The sequence below is a fragment of the Mus musculus genome, chromosome 14, assembly GCF_000001635.26.
Source record: "Mus musculus strain C57BL/6J chromosome 14, GRCm38.p6 C57BL/6J".
Classification (NCBI taxonomy): domain Eukaryota; kingdom Metazoa; phylum Chordata; class Mammalia; order Rodentia; family Muridae; genus Mus; species Mus musculus.
Window position 1 is genome coordinate 84,388,931 of NC_000080.6, and position 26,345 is coordinate 84,415,275.

General features: G+C 37.2%; 1 long non-coding RNA gene across 4 annotated transcripts in view; it reads right to left on the reverse strand.

The window, feature by feature from the left end:
- Gm32498 (predicted gene, 32498) overlaps positions 1-26,345 on the reverse strand; it is a 110,024-nt gene that overhangs the window by 55,550 nt on the left and 28,129 nt on the right. For 2 of the 4 annotated variants that reach the window (NR_168881.1, NR_168880.1), the window contains one exon: positions 24,951-25,015. The exons of 1 other annotated variant lie outside the window; for it this stretch is intronic. This is a non-coding gene — a long non-coding RNA (predicted gene, 32498). Of the gene's footprint in view, positions 1-3,504; positions 6,125-24,950; positions 25,016-26,345 lie in introns of those variants that run through there. One more of the 4 variants, NR_168879.1, reaches the window with a different exon arrangement.

Sequence of the window (26,345 nt, forward strand, 5' to 3'; positions counted from 1 at the left end):
ATGAGTTGGGTAGAGTACCTTCTACTTCTATTTTGTGAAATAGTTTGTGCAGAATTGGAATTAGATCTTCTTTGAAGGTCTGATAGAACTCTGCACTAAACCCATCTGGTCCTGGGCTTTTTTTGGTTGGGAGACTATTAATAACTGCTTCTATTTCTTTAGGTGATATGGGACTGTTTAGATGGTCAACTTGATCCTGATTCAACTTTGGTACCTGGTATCTGTCCAGAAATTTGTCCATTTCGTCCAGGTTTTCCAGTTTTGTTGAGTATAGCCTTTTGTAGAAGGATCTGATGGTGTTTTGGATTTCTTCAGGATCTGTTGTTATGTCTCCCTTTTCATTTCTGATTTTGTTAATTAGGATTTTGTCCCTGTGCCCTTTAGTGAGTCTAGCTAAGGGTTTATCTATCTTGTTGATTTTCTCAAAGAACCAACTCCTCGTTTGGTTAATTCTTTGAATAGTTCTTCTTGTTTCCACTTGGTTGATTTCACCCCTGAGTTTGATTATTTCCTGCCGTCTACTCCTCTTGGGTGAATTTGCTTCCTTTTTTTCTAGGGCTTTTAGATGTGTTGTCAAGCTGCTAGTATGTGCTGTCTCCCGTTTCTTCTTGGAGGCACTCAGCGCTATGAGTTTCCCTCTTAGAAATGCTTTCATTGTGTCCCATAGGTTTGGGTACGTTGTGGCTTCATTTTCATTAAACTCTAAAAAGTCTTTAATTTCTTTCTTTATTCCTTCCTTGACCAAGGTATCATTGAGAAGAGTGTTATTCAGATTCCACGTGAATGTTGGCTTTCCATTATTTATGTTGTTATTGAAGATCAGTCTTAGGCCATGGTGGTCTGATAGGATACATGGGACAATTTCAATATTTTTGTATCTATTGAGGCCTGTTTTGTGACCAATTATATGGTCAATTTTGGAGAAGGTCCCGTGAGGTGCTGAGAAGAAGGTATATCCTTTTGTTTTAGGATAAAATGTTCTGTAGATATCTGTCAGGTCCATTTGTTTCATAACTTCTGTTAGTTTCACTGTGTCCCTGTTTAGTTTCTGTTTCCACGATCTGTCCATTGAAGAAAGTGGTGTGTTGAAGTCTCCCACTATTATTGTGTGAGGTGCAATGTATGCTTTGAGCTTTACTAAAGTGTCTCTAATGAATGTGGCTGCCCTTGCATTTGGTGCGTAGATATTCAGAATTGAGAGTTCCTCTTGGAGGATTTTACCTTTGATGAGTATGAAGTGTCCCTCCTTGTCTTTTTTGATAACTTTGGGTTGGAAGTCGATTTTATCCGATATTAAAATGGCTACTCCAGCTTGTTTCTTCAGTCCATTTGCTTGGAAAATTGTTTTCCAGCCTTTCACTCTGAGGTAGTGTCTGTCTTTTTCCCTGAGATGGGTTTCCTGTAAGCAGCAGAATGTTGGGTCCTGTGTGTGTAGCCAGTCTGTTAGTCTATGTCTTTTTATTGGGGAATTGAGTCCATTGATATTAAGAGATATTAAGGAAAAGTAATTGTTGCTTCCTTTTATTTTTGTTGTTAGAGTTGGCATTCTGTTCTTGTGGCTGTCTTCTTTTTGGTTTGTTGAATGACTACTTTCTTGGTTGTTCTAGGGCATGATTTCCGTCCTTGTATTGCTTCTTTTCTGTTATTATCCTTTGAAGGGCTGGATTCGTGGAAAGATATTGTGTGAATTTGATTTTGTCGTGGAATACTTTGGTTTCTCCATCTATGGTAATTGAGAGTTTGGCTGGGTATAGTAGCCTGGGCTGGCATTTGTGTTCTCTTAGTGTCTGTATAACATCTGTCCAGGCTCTTCTGGCTTTCATAGTCTCTGGTGAAAAGTCTGGTGTAATTCTGATAGGCCTTCCTTTATATGTTACTTGACCTTTCTCCCTTACTGCTTTTAATATTCTATCTTTATTTAGTGCATTTGTTGTTCTGATTATTATGTGTCGGGAGGAATTTCTTTTCTGGTCCAGTCTATTTGGAGTTCTGTAGGCTTCTTGTATGATCATGGGCATCTCTTTTTTTATGTTTGGGAAGTTTTCTTCAATAATTTTGTTGAAGATATTAGCTGGCCCTTTAAGTTGAAAAGCTTCATTCTCATCAATTCCTATTATCCGTAGGTTTGGTCTTCTCATTGTGTCCTGGATTACCTGGATGTTTTGAGTTAGGATCCTTTTGCATTTTGTATTTTCTTTGACTGTTGTGTCGATGTTCTCTATGGAATCTTCTGCACCTGAGATTCTCTCTTCCATTTCTTGTATTCTGTTGCTGATGCTCGCATCTATGGTTCCAGATCTCTTTCCTAGGGTTTCTATCTCTAGCATTGCCTCGCTTTGGGTTTTCATTATTGTGTCTACTTCCCCTTTTAGTTCTAGTATGGTTTTGTTCATTTCCATCACCTGTTTGGATGTGTTTTCCTGTTTCTCTTTAATGATTTCTACCTGTTTGGCTGTGTTTTCCTGCTTTTCTTTAAGGGCCTGTAACTCTTTAGCAGTGCTCTCCTGTAATTCTTTAAGTGACTTATGAAAGTCCTTCTTGATGTCCTCTATCATCATCATGAGAAATGTTTTTAAATCTGGGTCTAGATTTTCTGTTGTGTTGGGGTGCCCAGGACTAGGTGGGGTGGGAGTGCTGCGTTCTGATGATGGTGAGTGATCTTGATTTCTGTTAGTAGGATTCTTACGTTTGCCTTTCGCCATCTGGTAATCTCTGAAGCTAGCTGTTTTAGTTGTCACTGTTAAGAGCTTGTTCTTCAGGTGACTCTGTTAGCCTCTATAAGCAGACCTGGAGGGTAGCACTCTCCTTAGTTTCAGTGGGCAGAGTATTCTCTGCAGGCAAGCTCTCTTCTTGCAGGGCAGGTACCCAGATATCTGGTGTTCGAACCAGACTCCTGGCAGAAGTTGTGTTCCACTCACTAGAGGTCTTAGGATCTCATGTGGAGTCTCAGGTTCCGCGCGATTGGATTGGGGCAGGCGCTGTGTTCCACTTACCAGAGGTCTTAGGATCCTGTGGGGAGTCCCGTGTGGGCCCTTGTGGGTGTTGGGCAAGACTCTGCTGGCAAGGTAGCCCGGGGCTGGAGTCGAGCCGAAGGGACTTGTGCCCCAGATCAGGCCCGGGTAGCCTGCTTCCCTATGTACCGCAGTCTCAGGTTCCGCGCGATTGGATTGGGGCAGGCGCTGTGTTCCACTCACCAGAGGTCTTAGGATCCCGTGGGGGGTCCCGTGTGGGCCCTTGCGGGTGTTGGGCAAGACTCTGCTGGCAAGGTAGCCCGGGGCTCGAGTAGAGCGGAAGGGACTTGTCCCCCCCATTGATTCTTAAGCACATCCCTTATCCAGGGCACACAGCAATCTTTCTGTTTCTAATTTACTGAGCATACACTATCGTCACAGAGATAACTTTCTCAAAGTTATACTCTTGATTTTTAAACTTTGTTTTGCTTAAATTGTCGCTCATATTTCATGGAAAACACTATAATGGGAAAAATTATCTTCCAATTTAGGATTTATATTTTTACAAGGTGCTTTAATTATTTAACAATTTCCTGCTAAGATAAAGTGGAAATTCACTTAAACATAAGAAACAGAAGGTATATATGTTTAGCATTTCAATATTATAAAGAAGGCACCATCATTTAAGAAAGTATGTTAAGGGAATAGCTTCCTGAAAATTATTAAACATGTGAAAATAATAGATGAAATTTTAAATGTTAATGAATATAGTTATTAAAGAACAAAATGTTATTAGACAAGAAAACATAAATTATAATGTTGACAGTTTTAATGTTTAACTTCTTGCATTAACAAACTGTTACTGAATTATGAATGAACTTCAAAGTAGACAATTGTGTGCATGCATATTCTACTCTATTAAATTCCTGAAATATATAATATTATCAGTGAAAACCTTAAGACACAGGCATATGTCAGTTAAAATAAGTATCTTACTGAGAAAGCCTTTGCTTTAAAACATATAATGATCTTATATGTTACTGTTATTTGTGTCAGGAGTATTTCTAAATCATGCAAAAAGTTCATTGTAGACAGTGGAAGACTGGAATCTCGGAGACAGAATTTATTTTTAGAAAGGCAATTGCCCTTATGTCTGTTAAAACATTTTTAAATCATTGCCCTATATCCTATCTCTGAGACTCCCATAAGAGAATACCATAGAGTTAGTGACTTAAAAATAATAAAAACACAATTTTGCCTGGGGTTTATAAACTAGAATCTAATATGGAGGAGACAGTTGCAAGGATTGAAGACACTAGAATCTGACATGGAGAAGCCAGTGTAGACAAGGCATGCTTCTTTTAGACTTCTCTCATCATCCTGAAGACAAACATCTCTGCTTGTGCTATTTATAATCTGACTAGATGTAGAAAGACTTAAGAGACTGAGGCACACCTCCGAATGTATCTACAAAGGCATTGCAAGGGGAGAACTGCTTAAGGAGAGAAAACCTGCTTCTAAAGAGAGGGAGGGTCATCCCCTGGGCTGAATGTCTAGACGAAACCCAGTTTTCTAGAACAAGGAATACAAATGACTAGGAGACAGTTTCAAAATGTTCAGCATCCTTTGCCGTCAGGGAAATGCAGATTAGTAGTAGTTTAAAATTCCAGGGTTTACTTCTTTTTCTTTTTCCCTTGACTGCAGAGTTGGTTCCAAATGAACATCACAGTTGTAACATGCCATAGGATTGTATAATATGGTGTGCATGATGACTATTAAAGTAATAGATCTCCAGTGTCATCATTATCCTCACTAATAATAATAATGTGTTAAATGCTGAAAAAACTTTACTTAATATAAATATATACAATGTATTCCAACAATTGAAAAAAATTAAGAAAAAGTAAGTAGTGGCTGTATGACAAGCAGACAAATCAAGAGTTTGGATAACACACATGACAGAAATCTTTGGAGTCCATTGGTGACCACTAAATTCTGTGACATACAGAATTTAATAAGCACCATAGGAACCTAAGCAAACTAGGAAGTAACAAACAGGAAGTACTAGCTACAGTGAGGAGTAAACACTGGGGTGAGTAACACCTGTCTCCATAATGAAAACCATCTCTACAGGGGGTATCACAAATGTGGGAATGTGTATCTATAGAAAAAGGCTGATTAATGTCCATAGAAGTAACTAATTATATAGACATAGGTCTTTTCTATCCATGCAAAATATATCATTTCAGTGATGCCAAACTACATTTTAAAAGGTGAAAAAAAGTTAATTACCTATCAGATAAAGGAGCTTGTAAGTTTGGACCTGTTATAGGCCAAGTTGAAAAACTCCATTTTCTTTGCACATAGGAGTAGTTTCATTATAGCGTAGTTACTATATATTACTGCTTACAAAGAACAGCTAAATATTTGCCCATAAAAACATGAGGCTAAATTTAAATGAAAGCAAAAACTAAAAGGAAAACTAAAATAGTACAAAGAAAAATCATGCCTAAAGCAGGAAATAGAGTTGCCCCAAGTGAAGCTTCCAGCTCTGTGAATGGGTTATATCTAATTAAATTGTTAGTCAAGGATCCCCACAGGTTCTCCCCTCCCCAAAAACACGAGTTATGCCAATGAAACTTGTTTCATTGGTTTTTGCTTTCCCCAAACTGACAGAAGATAAGACCTTATTGCCATAACCCCACCTGCGTAACTCATTGAAGGTGGAGAAGTCAAGGTTGTACCTACCTAGAGCCTACATCACCTATTATTTCACCTGTTCATGGTCCTGGCAATTCCTCTGCACTTACAAAAAGAGAAAGACAAACAACCACCCTTCTGCAAACTCTTGTACCTACAATGCGATCTCTCTGCAAGATGAGCTTACTCAATAGCAGCACAAAGCTTGTGGGTTAACCAACCAAATCTGATTGAGTTTCATATCTACTCAAATGAAACCCATCCTTGGCAGAGCTCAGACAGCCAAGAGCCCAAGCTGAAGAAACTTAGCAATAAAGAGACTCCTAAAGGACATTCTGTTATATCCATAGGTCGGTATCTCTCTCAACAATCACCAGAAAAGCTTCCTCCTTTCGTAGATAGGAAGTAGTACAGATAACAACTAGCCATTGTGAAGGGAGAAAGAAACCTTGGAACAATCCACCTGGAAAATTCTGCAATGAAAGAAGAGAAAAAGATAAGAGCTAAGATGAGACCAAGGAAACAAGGGTTTCTAAACACAGGGAAAATGCACATATGAATTTACAGAGACTATGGCTGCATGCACAGGGCTTACATGACGGAGCCTACTGGGGTACCGTGCAAGGGAGGTGAGCTCAAGTCTGAATCCCTAACTCAGAAGCAATCTTAAATTGAAAGCAAATGAAAGATTAGGGGCTCCCCCCAAAAAAGGATATGCAAACTATTCTTATTTAAGTCCAGACTCCATTCACAGGAGTAGAAAATTAGAAACTCAAAATAAATTCAATGGCATTTTTGGAGGCTCTTTGTCTAACAATACTTTGCCTGGGCTATTTTTGTTCTTTAATGTTTTATCATCCAGATCATTTGCAGGTATGATGTGGTTTCTGGTTACAAAATTCTATGACATTTTTATGTGTGAGAACTTGTATTTCTCTGTGCTGAGATGTATTTCTTTACCTTTGTCATTAGCTTTATATCTTTTACTTATTTGTTTCTTGTGTCATATATATATTATTTATATATATATATATAAGATATTACTGTAGGATCAAATAGGTAATGACTGTGAAATTGACGAAATATTCTTAATTACATTAATGTCCACTCTTTTAACATTAACGATTAATTTTTATTTCCTTGGCTACATAATCTGAATTGTAAATCAAAATAAAAAATCATACTCGATTCAAGCTCTATTTAGTTGACTAAAGACTGTTCTGCTTGTTCATGGAATAGGTGGGAGAGGCAGAGAGAGCAGCTGAGGACAAAACATAAATTATATAGTAAAATCTAAAAATAATATTTTTATTAATAATATTATTAAACAAATATTAAGTGGTTTAAATTAAGTCAAAGCTTCTCACAATTACCAGTGTATTTTAGTTTTTACAAAACTAAAAGTGGTGCATATATCCACTACAGAGGATGAATCTCTTAAAATATTACTCTAGTTAAAGTTTAGCTGACTTCTACTTTTAATTTCTGAAAAAGCAGGTAACTTTTGCAACATGGAAACAATCAGTCTGATAGGGTTTTGATTTTTCCTTATATGGTATGAATATCTCCATGGTATAGTTTCTGCTTTCATAGTCAATTCAGAACATTGGATTCGAACCATGGTCTCTACCAGTAGTATTCATTTACTATTCATCACTAAAGGGTAATTGTTTGTAAGTGTGTGTGTGTGTGTGTGTGTGTGTGTGTGTGTGTGTGTTGTATGTGTGTGTGTATATGATCTTTATTTGAATAAGTTACAGCATGAGAAATGGGTAAAAGAATATTGGAGACTAATAGGGCTAAATAAATATCACTTGCTATAACTATTCTTGTTTTAATGCTCTGATCAATTTCTCAGATACCTTTGAGGTATCAAGGCTCTGTCTCTCAAGCTTTAAGTTTATGCAGAGTTAGAGTTTGCCCCCAAATAGGTACAGAATTAGACCTTCTGTTGTCTGAAATTTTGAATGTATTTACAAGATCAACTAATCAGATAAAAGATAGATTCATGAATTTACTCCTGAGAAGCATGATACTCAAGATTTTGCTACCAAGAGGTCAAAAGAATCAATCAGTATGAAAACGGAAATACTATGAAAATGAATGGCAGTAGAGAAATGCTACATTAGAATGGACCTCAAGCATGCTCATACTTTACTCTCCTTTCTTCCAAACAAATGGACTAAAATTAAGTATAAAAGCAAACACAGGTGGACTGTTGTACCAGGTACAAAATAAATCATACTATACACTACGCTATTGGGCTAATACCCTCTTCTTGAGAAGAGGGTATATTAATGACTTTTTGTTTCATTTTCCTGGATTTAAGAACACTGAAGTGCCTATAAAATATTTGCTCTCAATTATGTGCAAATGTCATATACCACAGTATATGTGTTGTAGTTTATCTTTATTAAATTTTATTTCTGGAGCACAGCATAGCTGAAATCTCTTTTAAATAAATGCTACAATAACAATTTGTACTTTAACTACAACAGGGAAATCGTAATTCTCAAGATAAATGGTTATATGGCTGGCACTGCAGTTAGTGGTTTTCAAAAACCTATCGAATATCCTAACACCTCCAAACAACACAAAACCAAGAGCTGGCTAAGAACAGAAACTCAAAGTAATCTCATTTGTGTACAAATGCTGTCATCCCCTGTAGTCTGCTGATGCTGAATGTTTAAGAAGCTCTGTGGCTGTCACTGTTGTAAAGCAGATGCACTGACTCAAAGCACACTTTCTGTGCTGATTCTGCACTGCTGTATGTGGAATGGCTAGGATAAACACCATGAAGGCACAGAAGTATTTTAGTAGACAGAGTATTAATCAACCACCAGGGAACTCACCCTATATTAGACCCCCTGAGGATTCTGAATGTATTTTCAGTAGTACAATCCTAATGCCTCTGGCAGTCACAGGGCTTGGGCATGTTAAACTCAACTGCAAGTTTCATTGAGTGGGAGGAAGGATCTTTGAAATGAATGTGGCAATGCATAGCTGTTAGCAAGGTGTGGGTTCTCTTGGGTTTTCATACATTTATTTTATCTGACGGAACCCTCGTTATGTCAAAGGCTTTAAGGAGTGGATAAGAAGGGAAGGCCTGCTTCTGACAGTTGTTGAAGTGCATATTTGCAAACAGAACTGGAAATAAATAAAGAACAAGCGAAAGATACCACAATGCTCAGACTACTTTGTGATAAATTGCCTTTGAACTTGGTGTAATATTAGGTGACTGTACTGCTTATACTTTTATCCTCTTTTGAATTCCTTAAATAACAAACCCTAGCTTGTCATCATTTAAACTTCTGCCCCTTCGCACAATCCTTCTACTAGAGATGTCTTTTTAAGAATATATTGATTAAAAGCTGGCTACAGAAATAAAATGTGAATTTTGCAACTTGAATATTTGAATTAAATTTAAAAAATGAAAAGTCATTTAGATCTTGTGCCCCAAATAACTTACTAGGTAGCCAAACACAGAAAATTTTCTACTAACTCTTTCCTAAGCATGCTTTTTGTTTCTCCATTTTAATCTCTTAGGCTTTGGAGAAAGGGGACAACAAGGAAAAGTAGGCGAGGAAAACCTGACAATCAAGAGGCTTCTCATTTATAAAGAAAGCAATTTCAAATGAATGAAAGTATGCAAGAATGAAATGGCCTACAGGTTTGGTTCTTTCCAAACCCTTCATAGTGAATATGTAAAAACAATGTACTTGTAGTGAATATGTAATTGAAAGAATATACATATTAAATATTTTCATGGAACTACTACCTCTGAATGCATGAAAAAAGTCATTAATTAAACTTAGAAAGTATTATATGAATATTTAAAGATACAGGAATCTAACATATCTCCTGATTTAAATAAAGTCAACAATTTTAAATAAAGTCGACAATTGTGCTTGTGCAGAGGAATGTGAAGTGATTTTGGTTTGTTTATATTACCTACTATATTGAATTAGCTCTGAAGATATAGATAGTTCTTTAACCCTTTACAGATATATTATAAAATTATAAAAATGTGAGTGGATCTTTCAGTATTGTGTTTATGAGTTATTATAGATTAAACTACAAAGATTCACTCTAAAAAAATACATAAAGCTACTGAAGACATTGGGTCAAATTATCTTTAATTCCTATTATTTTGCTTTATTTATTTTATATGAAAATTTATCCTAAGTTTAATAATTAAAAATATTTCTTGAGCTGCATCCAACAACTGATGGAAACAGATGAAGAGATCTACAGCCAAACACTTGGAGTTCTGGGGAAGATGAGAAGAAAGGCTTGAAGGAATCAGAGTGTTCAAGGCCACCACAAGAAAACCCATAGAATCTAGACTCACAGAGATGAAATCAACTCGTCCCTAAGCATGGCTTTTGTTTCTCCATTTTAATCTGTTTTAGGCTTTGGAGAAAGCGGCCAAGAAGGAAAAGCAGAAGACGAAAAATTGACAATGAAGAGGTATCTCATTTATAAAGAAAGCAATTTCAAATGAATAAAAGTATGCAAGAGTGAAATTGCTTACAGGGAGGAAATCGGAGAGTCCCCATGGATCTGATAAGGCCCTTTGCATAGATGCTATTGTTGAACTGGTAACAGTGGAATGAAGGGCTGTCTCTGATGCTTTTGCCTGGTTTTGGAAGACTTTTCCTCCCATTGGGTTTCCTCTTCCTGCTTTAACATGCAGGGAGGTGCCTAGCCTCATTGTAACTTAACATGCCATGCTTGGTTGAGATCCCTGGCAGCCTGCCCTTTTCTGAAGGGAAAGGAGGAGGAGTGGATAGACTGGGCTGGGGTCTGTTGGAAGGAAAGAAGGGAGGAAAAACTGTGGTCAGGGTGTAATATAAGAGCAAATAAACAAAAATATCTAAAAAATATCTAAAAAAAAAAAAAAAAAACTAACCAACCAACCAACCAAAACCCTTTTTCTTAAATCATTTGTCCAATTTTCATTCTAAACTATTGATGCTTCAATGGAATTTGTCATCCTGTTTTCTCTCTCTCTCTCTCTCTCTCTCTTTCTCTCTCTCTCTCTCTCTCTCTCTCTCTCTTTTCTTGTTTTGATTATTTTATTTACTTACATTTCAAATGTTGTCCTCAGTCTCACTTTCCCCTCCACAAACCCTCCATCCATATCTCTTCCCCTTTGCTGCTGTGAGGGTTCTCCCCCACCCCACCCCACCCCAATTTCTGCCTCACTGGTCTACTATCCCTGTTTTGTTTTTGTTTTTGTTTTTGTTTTTGTTTTTGTTTTTGTTTCTGTTTGTTTGTTTGTTTTTGTTTTTTTTGGTTTTGATTTTGTTGTTGTTGTTGTTTTGTTTTTGTTTTTTGTTTTTTTGTTTTTTTTTTTTGGATTTTACCATCTCTTTATACTGGGTAGCAACAAGCATTTCCTCCTATTGATGCCAGATAATGCTATCCTCTGCTACAAATGCAGCTGGAGCCATGGTTGGTGCTTTAGTCCCTGGGAGCTCTGGGGACTCTAGTTGGTTAATATTGTTGTTCTTCTATGGGGTTGCAAGTTCTTCCTCTAACTCCTCCATTGGGAATCCCATGCTCAGTCCAATGGTTGGCTGTGAGTTGTATGGGTCAGGCTCTGGCAGAGTCTCTCAGGCAACAGTCATACCAGGCTCCTTTTAACAAGCACTTCTTGACATCAAAAATAGTGTCTGGGTTTGGTGTCTGCAGGTGGGATCTATTCCTAGGTGGGGCAGTCTCTGAATAGCCTTTCCTTCAGTCTCTACTACACACTTTGTCTCTACATTTCCTTTAGATAGGACCAATTCTGGGTTAAAATATTTGAGATGGTGGTCAATGCTTAATGACACTCTTTTTTTGTTGTTGTTTTGAATTTTTTCAATTACCATCTTTGTGTTTTCAAAGATACTTGCTCATACAGAAATGAGCATCTTCCTTACAGCAAGACAAGTATGGACATAGTTGTTGTTACACTTGATTTTTTGAAGAAAGCTTCATTGGGGATTATGTCAGATATCATTGCAAAGGCTGAAGGTAGTGTGTACGTGTTTGAGAATAATATCGGGGCATTTGATATTTTTACACATTTACAAAGAAAGACTACTATTGAAAAGGTCAGCTTAGGAGCTTTGGGAAGGTCATGAAACCCTTGCCCCTCCTGAAGGAAGAGGATAATTACCATTTCTCAGACCACAGGGAAGGAACCGACCTGCAGGTGGGGACACATTCCATAGGACTGACTGTTGCCCTCCTTCAGACAAGGGAAGTCCTTGTCACCTCATTCCCTAAAGACCAATCAGTTTAAAGGGCACACTGTTCCATCAATCATATTGTGCTTAGTTGCTGATACTCTATTCTGCCTTTGGAGACCATATAAAAACTCGCTGAATGGGTACCTGGGCTTGCTGCCTCTCCTTCAGGTCTGGGACGAGCCCAGTGCACTGAAACAATAAATTCCTCTTGAGTTTTGCAAAGATCCCGGCTTCATGTGGTTCACCCAGAGGGTCCCCAGTAAGCTAAGGCTCCCCGGAGTCTTACATTCTCAATACTTAGTTTTCCATTATGAGTCTTCTATTGGAATTAAATTAACTATGGCACTCACCTTTCTCTTTTCTGTGTTTTCTTTTCCTTCCTTTATTTACTCCCCTGATCCCTTCTTGCTTCCACCCTCACTTTCCTTGTTTCCATCCTTATTTCTTAAATTCATAATTATTTTTTACCCAAATATCTGGAAATCTTTTAAAACTTCACCTTCAATATCACCAAAGCCAAGTTTAAGTATTGTCTTTAGTCACAGGACTCTCTGAGTTTTAAGCAGTTTATTACAAAAATGTGTCATTTTAAGAAAATTATTCAAATTCACATTTACTAATTTCTATAGTATCCTTATAAACTAGAATAAGAGAATAAACTCATTGAATTTGTGGTGAATTAGATTGAGTTATGAATATATATCATGTGTAGAACAGTTCCTTAGTCTCTCTATTCCCTGGAAAGATGGATAGCAATTCAAATAATAGAAACACCGTCTTATGAAGGAGTTGAGTTTGGGCCCTACTAATATACATTCAGTTTACTCACTGATTTTTCTTTAATCTTATCTATAAATAATATATCTGGTTTTTTCTCTCCCTATAAAGTATTATATATATACATACACACATATATATAATAAATCAGGAGGAACATAATAAAACTTTCTAATAATAGCATGCCTGACTAAATTTCTTCACATTTTATAGGATATATATGATATATGCTAATAATAGAATGTTTATTTTGTTCTTCCTGAATTATTTATCATTTTTTTCTTTCTGTTTTGCTGTTCTCTATGTACTTGGTAAAAAAAAATCATAGTCTTTCTTTATTATAAAATATAATATTATAAAAGATACAGGGCTGGCAAGATGACTCAGTGAATGAATGTCTTACTGTGTGTGATCCCTCTCTCTCTCTGACACACACACACATACACCCACACACAAACATACATGAGTAATTTTTTTAGAAAAATAAATGCATATGGTTTAATTTTTTTATTTATGTAATTCTGCATCCGGAGACCTTTTTCATAATATGTATAGTTGACAATCAATTAAGGTCAGAGTAAGAAACTTCTATGCCCAATGCCCATGAGCACAACTCAGTCACAGAGCAAACAAAAAAGAAAAGAACAAAAGAACAAAAGAAAGAAAAAAAGAAAGGAAGGAAGGAAGGAAAGAAGGAAGGAAGGAAGGAAGGAAGGAAGGAAGGAAGGAAGGAAGAAAGAAAAAATGAGAGAAACTCTGTCCTCAAATTTTACATTTTGTGTTATCCATAGAAGTTATTAATCCTTTTCCTGGTTCCTAAATTAGCTTTTAGCACTTCCTATGTCACATATATCATTAACTTGAGAAGTGGTTTGTAGTTCAAAATCTGAGTACAATGTATCCTGTGTGCATTTTCTGCAAATGGGTGAGAGGAGGGTGACCCAGGTTGCCTCAGATGTTTTAATTAAAATTCTTTAATGACTTAGCTAGGCATGTCCTGTTGCATACAGTTATTGAAATGAGCCTAGAACTTAATCTGTGGGCACTTGGGAAGGATTTTTTTTTGTTTGCTCATCCTCCTAAGTCCAAATCAAGGCTATTTTTTCTTTAATAAAGGATTCCTTGAGCAACAATTTTAGCATGTTCTATGGCACTTTTTCATTATTACAGATGTCCTCTTTATTTGGGAATAACTCGTTTCAGGTAAGTAAATAAAACTATCTATGTTAATTTAATTAAAACAGCATATTCATATATACAGATAATACATGGTAAATTTTGTATGATAAATTCTTCATCTTCATTACTTTACATGTGATGCAACAAATGCAAACCCCTAAAATTATTCTCCTTAGGTTAAAAAAAAATTTGTTGAATTGTGAAATATAAACTATTTCATTGTGGTTGCTTTTAGTATAGTGCCATGAAGAATTAAACTACTTACATAAATTCATTGATAAATTAGAAAGCAGGTAAAATTACAAGTATGTGTCAATATTTATAATAATAATAATAATAAAAAACCTTTCCTGTGTTAGTTCAGAAAGAAACTTGCCCGTCTGTAAAACATAAGCACAAGGCTCAAAGTATCTGTACTGATGATGGTAAAACTGATCATGACCAAAAATTAAGACTTAAAATAGGTTTATAAAGTTAATGGTGAATTAAATGAAGTTGAAATTAGATTGAATATTATTCACAGTAGTTGTAACCTATGTACACATAAAAATTATGGGATGCAGACAACAGTTTGCTTCAGTTTTTAGAAAATTCCAGTTTGACTGCTTACATTCTTTCAGAAGATAGGAAAGAAATGAAAAAAAAAGTCTTATTAATTAGGATGGGAGAGTGATTGATTGCATGCTTAATATTTAAACTGTTCTTCCATGTACACTGAATTAGCTCCCAGTGTTGATAGGGTGGCTGCCATGAATAACACTTAAACATAATAAATAATGAATTATTACTTTAGAAAGAACTGCACTATCATCATTTCTATTTGTTATCCATAGAAATTATGCTAATGAATACCATGGCATATATTACGGTATTTAATTTGAAGTTCCTTAGTATTAGGTAATAATTTTCAGATATTAATTTATATACTAGGATATGCCATTTACAAAATAAGTGATATATAATATATTAGTTTAGAGGATAGATTTAAATTCATAGCACTAGCATGTATTTTACTAATACACTAATGTTTTTTTTTTCCATTTTTTATTAGGTATTTAACTCATTTACATTTCCAATGCTATACCAAAAGTCCCCCATATCCACCCACCCCCACTCCCATGCCCACCCACTCCCCCTTTTTGGCCCTGGTATTCCCCTGTACTGGGGCATATAAAGTTTGCAAGTCCAATGGGCCTCTCTTTCCAGTGATGGCCGACTAGGCCATCTTTTGATATATATGCAGCTAGAGTCAAGAGCTCCGGGGTACTGGTTAGCTCATAATGTTGTTCCACCTATAGGGTTGCAGATCCCTTTAGCTCCTTGGCTACTTTCTCTAGCTCCTCCATTGGGAGCCCTATGATCCATCCATTAGCTGACTGTGAGCATCCACTTCTGTGTTTGCTGGGCCCCGGCATAGTCTCACAAGAGACAGCTACATCTGCGTCCTTTCAATAAAATCTTGCTAGTGTATGCAATGGTGTCAGCGTTTGGATGCTGATTATGGGGTGGATCCCTGGCTATGGCAGTCTCTACATGGTCCATCCTTTCATCTCAGCTCCAAACTCCGTCTCTGTAACTCCTTCCATGGGTGTTTTGTTCCCAAATCTAAGGAGGGGCATAGTGTCCACACGTCAGTCTTCATTCTCCTTGAGTTTCATGTGTTTAGCAAATTATATCTTATATCTTGGGTATCCTAGGTTTGGGGCTAATATCCACTTATCAGTGAATACATATTGTGTGAGTTTCTTTGTGAATGTGTTACCTCACTCAGGATGATGCCCTCCAGGTCCATCCATTTGGCTAGGAATTTCATAAATTCATTCTTTTTAATAGCTGAGTAGTACTCCATTGTGTAGATGTACCACATTTTCTGTATCCATTCCTCTGTTGAGGGGCATCTAGGTTCTTTCCAGCTTCTGGCTATTATAAATAAGGCTGCTATGAACATAGTGGAGCATGTGTCCTTCTTACCTGTTGGGGCATCTTCTGGATATATGCCCAGGAGAGGTATTGCTGGATCCTCCGGTAGTACTATGTCCAGTTTTCTGAGGAACCGCCAGACTGATTTCCAGAGTGGTTGTACAAGCCTGCACTCCCACCAACAATGGAGGAGTGTTCCTCTTTCTCCACATCCTCGCCAGCATCTGCTGTCACCTGAATTTTTGATCTTAGCCATTCTGACTGGTGTGAGGTGGAATCTCAGGGTTGTTTTGATTTGCATTTCCCTGATGATTAAGGATGTTGAACATTTTTTCAAGTGCTTCTCTGCCATTCGGTATTCCTCAGGTGAGAATTCTTTGTTCAGTTCTGAGCCCCATTTTTTAATGGGGTTATTTGATTTTCTGAAGTCCACCTTCTTGAGTTCTTTATATATGTTGGATATTAGTCTCCTATCTGATTTAGGATAGGTAAAGATCCTTTCCCAATCTGTTGGTGGTCTTTTTGTCTTATTGACGGTGTCTTTTGCCTTGCAGAAACTTTGGAGTTTCATTAGGTCCCATTTGTCGATTCTTGATCTTACAGCACAAGCCATTGCTGTTCTGTTCAGGAATTTTTCCCCTGTGCCCATATCTTCAAGGCTTTTCCCCACTTTCTCCTCTATAAGTTTCAGTGTCTCTGGTTTTATGTGAAGTTCCTTGATCCACTTAGATTTGACCTTAGTACAAGGAGATAAGTATGGATCGATTCGCATTCTTCTACATGATAACAACCAGTTGTGCCAGCACCAATTGTTGAAAATGCTGTCTTTCTTCCACTGGATGGTTTTAGCTCCCTTGTCGAAGATCAAGTGACCATAGGTGTGTGGGTTCATTATTGGATCTTCAATTCTATTCCATTGGTCTACTTGTCTGTCTCTATACCAGTACCATGCAGTTTTTATCACAATTGCTCTGTAGTAAAGCTTTAGGTCTGGCATGGTGATTCCGCCAGAAGTTCTTTTATCCTTGAGAAGACTTTTTGCTATCCTAGGTTTTTTGTTATTCCAGACAAATTTGCTAATTGCTCCTTCCAATTCGTTGAAGAATTGAGTTGGAATTTTGATGGGGATTGCATTGAATCTGTAGATTGCTTTTGGCAAGATAGCCATTTTTACAATGTTGATCCTGCCAATCCATGAGCATGGGAGATCTTTCCATCTTCTGAGATCTTCTTTAATTTCTTTCTTCAGAGATTTGAAGTTTTTATCATACAGATCTTTCACCTCCTTAGTTAGAGTCACGCCAAGATATTTTATATTATTTGTGACTATTGAGAAGGGTGTTGTTTCCCTAATTTCTTTCTCAGCCTGTTTATTCTTTGTATAGAGAAAGGCCATTGACTTGTTTGAGTTTATTTTATATCCAGCTACTTCACCGAAGCTGTTTATCAGGTTTAGGAGTTCTCTGGTAGAATTTTTAGGGTCACTTATATATACTATCATATCATCTGCAAAAAGTGATATTTTAACTTCCTCTTTTCCAATTTGTATCCCCTTGATCTCCTTTTGTTGTCGAATTGCTCTGGCTAATACTTCAAGTACTATGTTGAAAAGGTAGGGAGAAAGTGGGCAGCCTTGTCTAGTCCCTGATTTTAGTGGGATTGCTTCCAGCTTCTCTCCATTTACTTTGATGTTGGCTACTGGTTTGCTGTAGATTGCTTTTATCATGTTTAGGTATGGGCCTTGAATTCCTGATCTTTCCAAAACTTTTATCATGAATGGGTGTTGGATCTTGTCAAATGCTTTTTCTGCATCTAACGAGATGATCATGTGGTTTTTGTCTTTGAGTTTGTTTATATAATGGATTACATTGATGGATTTTCGTATATTAAACCATCCCTGCATCCCTGGAATAAAACCTACTTGGTCAGGATGGATGATTGCTTTAATGTGTTCTTGGATTCGGTTAGCGAGAATTTTATTGAGGATTTTTGCATCGATATTCATAAGAGAAATTGGTCTGAAGTTCTCTATCTTTGTTGGATCTTTCTGTGGTTTAGGTATCAGAGTAATAGTGGCTTCATAAAATGAGTTGGGTAGAGTACCTTCTACTTCTATTTTGTGAAATAGTTTGTGCAGAATTGGAATTAGATCTTCTTTGAAGGTCTGATAGAACTCTGCACTAAACCCATCTGGTCCTGGGCTTTTTTTGGTTGGGAGACTATTAATAACTGCTTCTATTTCTTTAGGTGATATGGGACTGTTTAGATGGTCAACTTGATCCTGATTCAACTTTGGTACCTGGTATCTGTCCAGAAATTTGTCCATTTCGTCCAGGTTTTCCAGTTTTGTTGAGTATAGCCTTTTGTAGAAGGATCTGATGGTGTTTTGGATTTCTTCAGGATCTGTTGTTATGTCTCCCTTTTCATTTCTGATTTTGTTAATTAGGATTTTGTCCCTGTGCCCTTTAGTGAGTCTAGCTAAGGGTTTATCTATCTTGTTGATTTTCTCAAAGAACCAACTCCTCGTTTGGTTAATTCTTTGAATAGTTCTTCTTGTTTCCACTTGGTTGATTTCACCCCTGAGTTTGATTATTTCCTGCCGTCTACTCCTCTTGGGTGAATTTGCTTCCTTTTTTTCTAGGGCTTTTAGATGTGTTGTCAAGCTGCTAGTATGTGCTGTCTCCCGTTTCTTCTTGGAGGCACTCAGCGCTATGAGTTTCCCTCTTAGAAATGCTTTCATTGTGTCCCATAGGTTTGGGTACGTTGTGGCTTCATTTTCATTAAACTCTAAAAAGTCTTTAATTTCTTTCTTTATTCCTTCCTTGACCAAGGTATCATTGAGAAGAGTGTTATTCAGATTCCACGTGAATGTTGGCTTTCCATTATTTATGTTGTTATTGAAGATCAGTCTTAGGCCATGGTGGTCTGATAGGATACATGGGACAATTTCAATATTTTTGTATCTATTGAGGCCTGTTTTGTGACCAATTATATGGTCAATTTTGGAGAAGGTCCCGTGAGGTGCTGAGAAGAAGGTATATCCTTTTGTTTTAGGATAAAATGTTCTGTAGATATCTGTCAGGTCCATTTGTTTCATAACTTCTGTTAGTTTCACTGTGTCCCTGTTTAGTTTCTGTTTCCACGATCTGTCCTTTGAAGAAAGTGGTGTGTTGAAGTCTCCCACTATTATTGTGTGAGGTGCAATGTATGCTTTGAGCTTTACTAAAGTGTCTCTAATGAATGTGGCTGCCCTTGCATTTGGTGCGTAGATATTCAGAATTGAGAGTTCCTCTTGGAGGATTTTACCTTTGATGAGTATGAAGTGTCCCTCCTTGTCTTTTTTGATAACTTTGGGTTGGAAGTCGATTTTATCCGATATTAAAATGGCTACTCCAGCTTGTTTCTTCAGTCCATTTGCTTGGAAAATTGTTTTCCAGCCTTTCACTCTGAGGTAGTGTCTGTCTTTTTCTCTGAGATGGGTTTCCTGTAAGCAGCAGAATGTTGGGTCCTGTTTGTGTAGCCAGTCTGTTAGTCTATGTCTTTTTATTGGGGAATTGAGTCCATTGATATTAAGAGATATTAAGGAAAAGTAATTGTTGCTCCCTTTTATTTTTGTTGTTAGAGTTGGCATTCTGTTCTTGTGGCTGTCTTCTTTTTGGTTTGTTGAATGATTACTTTCTTGGTTGTTCTAGGGCATGATTTCTGTCCTTGTATTGCTTCTTTTCTGTTATTATCCTTTGAAGGGCTGGATTCGTGGAAAGATATTGTGTGAACTTGGTTTTGTCGTGGAATACTTTGGTTTCTCCATCTATGGTAATTGAGAGTTTGGCCGGGTATAGTAGCCTGGGCTGGCATTTGTGTTCTCTTAGTGTCTGTATAACATCTGTCCAGGCTCTTCTGGCTTTCATAGTCTCTGGTGAAAAGTCTGGTGTAATTCTGATAGGCCTTCCTTTATATGTTACTTGACCTTTCTCCCTTACTGCTTTTAATATTCTATCTTTATTTAGTGCATTTGTTGTTCTGATTATTATGTGTCGGGAGGAATTTCTTTTCTGGTCCAGTCTATTTGGAGTTCTGTATGCTTCTTGTATGATCATGGGCATCTCTTTTTTTATGTTTGGGAAGTTTTCTTCTATTATTTTGTTGAAGATAATAGCTGGCCCTTTAAGTTGAAAATCTTCATTCTCATCAATTCCTATTATCCGTAGGTTTGGTCTTCTCATTGTGTCCTGGATTACCTGGATGTTTTGAGTTAGGATCCTTTTGCATTTTGTATTTTCTTTGACTGTTGTGTCGATGTTCTCTATGGAATCTTCTGCACCTGAGATTCTCTCTTCCATTTCTTGTATTCTGTTGCTGATGCTCGCATCTATGGTTCCAGATCTCTTTCCTAGGGTTTCTATCTCCAGCGTTGCCTCGCTTTGGGTTTTCTTTATTGTGTCTACTTCCCCTTTTAGTTCTAGTATGGTTTTGTTCATTTCCATCACCTGTTTGGCTGTGTTTTCCTGCTTTTCTTTAAGAGCCTGTAACTCTTTAGCAGTGCTCTCCTGTAAATCTTTAAGTGACTTATGAAAGTCCTTCTTGATGTCCTCTATCATCATCATGAGAAATGTTTTTAATTCTGGGTCTAGATTTTCGGTTGTGTTGGGGTGCCCAGGACTAGGTGGGGTGGGAGTGCTGCGTTCTGATGATGGTGAGTGGTCTTGATTTCTGTTAGTAGGATTCTTACGTTTGCCTTTCGCCATCTGGTAATCTCTGAAGCTAGCTGTTTTAGTTGTCACTGTTAAGAGCTTGTTCTTCAGGTGACTCTGTTAGCCTCTATGAGCAGACCTGGAGGGTAGCACTCTCCTTAGTTTCAGTGGGCAGAGTATTCTCTGCAGGCAAGCTCTCTTCTTGCAAGGCAGGTACCCAGATATCTGGTGTTCGAACCAGACTCCTGGCAGAAGTTGTGTTCCACTCACTAGAGGTCTTAGGATCACGTGTGGAATCCTGTGTGGGCCCTTGCGGGTGTCAGGCGACTCAGCTGGCAAGGTAGCCGGGGCTCGAGTGGAGTGGAAGGGGTTTGTGCCCCAGATCAAGCCCGGGTAGCCTGCTTCCCTATGTACCACAGTCTCAATTTCCACGCGATTGGATTGGGGTAGGCGCTGTGTTCCACTCACCAGAGGTCTTAGGGTCCCGTAGGGAGTCCCGTGTGGGCCCTTGCGGGTGTTGGGCAAGACTCTGCTGTCAAGGTAGCCCGGGGCTCGAGTCTCGAGTCGAGCGGAAGGGACTTGTGCCCCAGATCAGGCCCGGGTAGCCTGCTTCCCTATGTACCGCAGTCTCAAGTTCCACGCGATTGGATTGGGGCAGGCACTGTGATCCACTCACCAGAGGTCTTAGGGTCCCGTGGGGAGTCCCGTGTGGACCCTTGCGGGTGTTGGGCAAGACTCTGCTGGCAAGGTAGCCCGGGGCTCGAGTCTCGAGTCGAGCGGAAGGGCTACACTAATGTTTTTATTTACTTGATGTCATTCATTTTGTGATGATTCATAAATGAGGATATAGACACTTTTACCTTTATCAATTTATGTGACCATCACACAAATTATTATTAAGTATTTTCCCCCTAATCCAATTTTGGCTTAATTCCAACAAACTTAGATCTATCCTGGCTATCTGGGGTTGACTTTATAGATCTTCTCATCTATATATTAGACACTGAACTAACTAGAGAGTCTTAACTTCCACTCAACATTCTAACAAACAAGTAGAACTGATGAAGCTATTCACAGAAGAGTAGGGCACCCTAATTCTATTCTTACTGAATGCTCTTTGTACCACAATCTGATAGATACTGTAATATACACAGGAATGAAAGGAGCATTTTTGTATCCCAAATCTTAGGTTTGGGGGTAAAGAAATGTAATATATATATATATTAAAATTGTATAGCCAGAAGCTGAAACAAAACCAGATGTCCCTCAACAGAGGAATGGGTACAGGAAATGTGGTACATTTACACAATGGAGGACTACTCAGCTATTAAAAACAATGAATTTATTAAATTCTTAGGCAAATGGATGGATCTGGAGGATATAATCCTGAGAGAGGTAGCCCAATCACAAAAGAACACACATGATATGCACTCACTGATAAGTGGATATTAGCCCAGAAACTTAGAATACCCAAGATGCAATATGGAAAACACATGAAACTCAAGAAGAAGGAAGACCAAACTGTGGATACTTCGATCCTTCCTAGAAGAGGGAAGAAAATACCCATGGAAAGACTTATAGAGACAAAGTTCAGAGCTGAGAAGGAAGGAAGGACTATCCAGAGACTGGCCCACTCTCAAGGATACATCTCATAAACAACCACCAAACCCAGACACTATTGCATATGCCAACAAAATTTTGCTGACAGGACCCTGATAGAGCTGTCTCCTGCAAGGCTATGCCAGTGCCTGGCAAATACAGAAGTGGACGCTCACAGTCATTTATTGGATGGAACTCAAGGTCCCCAGTGAAGAAGCTAGAGAAAGTACCCAAGGAGCTGAAGGCATCTGCAGCCCTATAGGAGGAACAACAATATGAACTAACCAGTACCCCCAGAGCTTGTGTCTCTAGCTGCATATGTAGCAGAGGATGGCCTAGCCGGCTATCAATGGGAGGAGAGGCCCTTGGTCTTGCGAAAATTCTATGCCCCAGTATAGGGAAATGCCAGGGCCAGGAAGCAAGAGTTGGTGGGTTGGGGAATAGGGGGAGGGAGAAGGGTATAGGGGATTTTTTGGAGAGGAAACTAGGAAAGGGGATAGCATTTGAAATGTAAATGAGAAAAATATCTAATAAAAAATTTTTAAAAATTGTGGTATGAAATATGCATAATAAACAATTTTATTATCTCTCTTGCCTAAGAATATTTGTTCTATAATAGTAAAGAATCTCTACAGAATTTGAAGAGATGTTCTTTAGAGTGTTTTAAAGAGATCTGAAGGGATATTGTCTATGAATGTGTTTATCAAAGCACTGGTATGCTCTTGACAGGTCCTGGTGACATTCTGAAGGCAAGTTAACTAAGATGGAAAATATAGACCATATTTAAGAAATGCTAGTGCTTACTTAAGGTGCAGAAAGAAGTGTCAAATGCAGTATATCATCTGATCAGAGTTTATTTTACCTTTTGATTCCTCATCACTCTCAGCCTTAGAGAAGCAAAAGCTGGTCTAGGTGCACATATTTCTTCTGAAATGCTATGACAACAGCCCTCTAAAGTTAATTTACACCTATTACAATCACTCTAAAGGCAAGGTCTACATTGGTAAATTAATAAATAAATACCTAAATGTTCAAGCCAAATTTCTATGCTGAAGAAAAAGGTGATAGAGGTATCTGTTTTATTCCCAAATTCCGAAATATCCAGTAATATATAAAAGATGGAATGATGTAAAATATCACACATAATATAGAAACTGTCAACAATATCTGTTGGAAAGTTTTAATGAAGGGCAGAATTTATCCATAGCTTCTCTTTCTCTACCACACCTTTACCATTACCTAAGAGAAGATGAGAGGTTACAAACAGGTGCTTAAGTCAAGAGGCAACCACTTTACTTAGAATTGTGTGTGTGTGTGTGTGTGTGTGTGTGTGTGTTATTTATGTGTTCTATGTGACAGAGATTACCTCTGCATATTTTCCTCTATTGATATCCCATTCATTTTGGAGGCTTTGATTGCTACTTAACTGGAACACAATGATTAGCAAGACAAGCTGGCTGGTTAGTGAGCCCCTGACATCCAACACTCTCGATGCTCTCCTACCCTCCTGTCCCAAGCTGAAGTTTCAAATGCACACCACCATATTTAACTTTTCAACTGCATGCTGGGGATCTGAATTCAAGTCCTTATGCTTTTACAATATGCACCCCATCTGCTGAGCTGTTTCTCCAACATCCTTCCTACTGTTATTTATATAATGAGTAGAATCATGGCACAATTAAGGGTAGGGCCCTACAGGAATCTTCAATGCTCAAATCCTGAGCTACACTATTTACAAAGTATCAAATATTTAAACAATGATAAATTTTAGTAGTCTCTTCTACCTGGCCTTTGCATGTTAGCACATTAAAGACAGACATTCTTAAGTGCAACGGGTAAAGAACAGAAGTTTGCCTGCTGTAGCTAAACATGCTCTTGGCCCACTAATGACTTCCTGAAGACTATTAGAGTTTTAAATTAGCCTTTTCTTGAATCACTAGATCTGAAACATCTGTGACAAAATGATAGAGATCAAATTTTAATGAGGTTCTAATATAAGCTATTATAAATATTTCTTATGAAAGTTATGTTTACACCATGAGAGGAAATTTTATTGAAAATTTTATGTTCATTTGTAAAATTAATGAACATATTTTGCCAATAGCAAGGAGAAAAAGGTCTTTGATCCTGTTTTTTCAATCATCGCTCTTTTCATACTCTTGACCATAAATAGTGAATATTTAATACTTAAGTTAGAATAATTTAAAATTTTTCAACTGATTTTTTGATAGTTATAATTTGCATTGGTAAGTCATAGTTGATTTATGATTTGTGTCTTATGATTATGGTTATTTTTAAAGAACATTTAGTTTTTTATAATTAATAATACAGTGTAATAGAGGTAATAGGATGATTTAGAAAAATAATACAAATACTACCATTTGGTTCAATTAAAATATATAATATAGACTCAAACCCTAGGGCAGAGATTTTTTTTTAAGATTTTATCTGATACTGTTTTTATTTTTGTGACAAAATGCCTGAAAAGAAGCAACTTGAAAGAAATAGAGATGAATTTATATGAAAAATAGAGAAGAGACAATCTATCATGAGATGCAAATGGCAGCAGGAAGTAAATGCTGCTGCCCAGGCTACATCCTTAGTCAAGAATCACTAGTAACTAGAAACTCGGTGCATTCTATAAATATTTAAATCAACCATAGAGATCCACTTTCTTCAGTGAAGCTCTAGTTCCTAGAGCTTCCACACGTCTTATAGCCACTGTCAGAAGCTGGGAACCAATCATTCAGACACATAAGCACATACAGGGGCCCTTCACATTCAAACACAGTGGGAATATTTCTCCCTCAACCTCTTAGACCAGAAGTGACTAAAAGTCATGTGGACTCACTTCAGCATACAAAGTGTACACATTTATGTTCATGGACAGTTACCTCATAGCAGTGCTTTATTCCAGAGGAGTCAACATTTTCTAAGAAGTATCTTTCACTGCCTGTCACTGAAAAAAAAAAAAAAGTCAAGAAGCTGTTCTTAATTACAGGCTTTTGTGTGTATTTCCAGATAATTAATGTTCAGAACATTATTATTTAACTAATTATTTCTGAAAATAGCAGATTTCAACATATAGCATAATGCTGTACTTTCTCGGAGACACAGAAGACTAGAGAGTCAGTTGAATAAATAGAGTTTATTGAATAGTTTTGAGAATAATCTCTTTGAAAAGAACAAAATTGGGACACAGAGGGAAAAAAAAAGACAATTTTATGCAAGACATTTTGATCCATTAGTATTCAAGTTCGTGATCCTACTATTCTTAGACACCATGACCTTTTTATTTCCTATTCATCGCATGCATTGTATCGAATATAATATATTATGACTTAATTCAAATTCATTAAACTACACAATTATCTCAGTAATTTAATGTGTTTTCCTTCTTACCAGTTTTTCCAAAGGATTCTGAGCTTTGCATATTAAAAGTAAACTAAATGTCCTTGAGGAAGGTTCACTAACTCCACCTTAGTAAACATTGCAAAAACAATAATTTCTTCATCAGTATGAGGAGCCAGCTCCAAAAAACCTGAAGAATATGAATTACATCTTGTCTGGGAGAAGTGGAAAAGGTTAAAATTCATCATTTTAACTGATAGGCTTTCTACAGAAAAATAAGCAAGGCAAAGAATACAAATGCTATTTTAATTTTTAAGGTTCCTAAGTATATATTCTAAGGGAAAATATGGATTAGTTATTGGCATTGTAACAAAAGTTTTTAGGATAATTATTGATTTGGTGTTTAATTGCCCTTAATGAGATATATTTCTGAATTTAAATACATATTGAATAAAGTAGTTATGTACCTTTACTTTTTTAAACACAGTGCAACCTGTGAATAGCAATGTTAACTCCTTCATGATAAGTATAATGTATTTCATGCCTGTATTAGTCTTGAATCTGTCCTTCCTGAGTTCTTCAAAATAAAATTTTAATCTAAAGAATACAAAATCAGATTAAAGAAATAAAATTTTATTATTTTCCTGTCTTATTTTTCTTCCTTGAAAATTAATAAAGTATGAAGTTAACAACATTGCCCTAATTTCACTGTAAAAAGGGAGAGAACTTAGAAGTCATGAAGTTTGCCTTTGAAATTGCTAGGTCTAGCCTTGTCACTGAAGGAACAGTGTAACCCAGTTCCTGCCCCTGGAGTAGAGCCAGCAGGGGTCTTCTGGAGTGTTGACAGTTGCTGTAGGTATAAGGCGTGTTTTTATAATGATGTAAATGGTTTACTTTTTGTTTTTCATTCAGGAATGGTCTCTCTGCCAAGTTTAAAG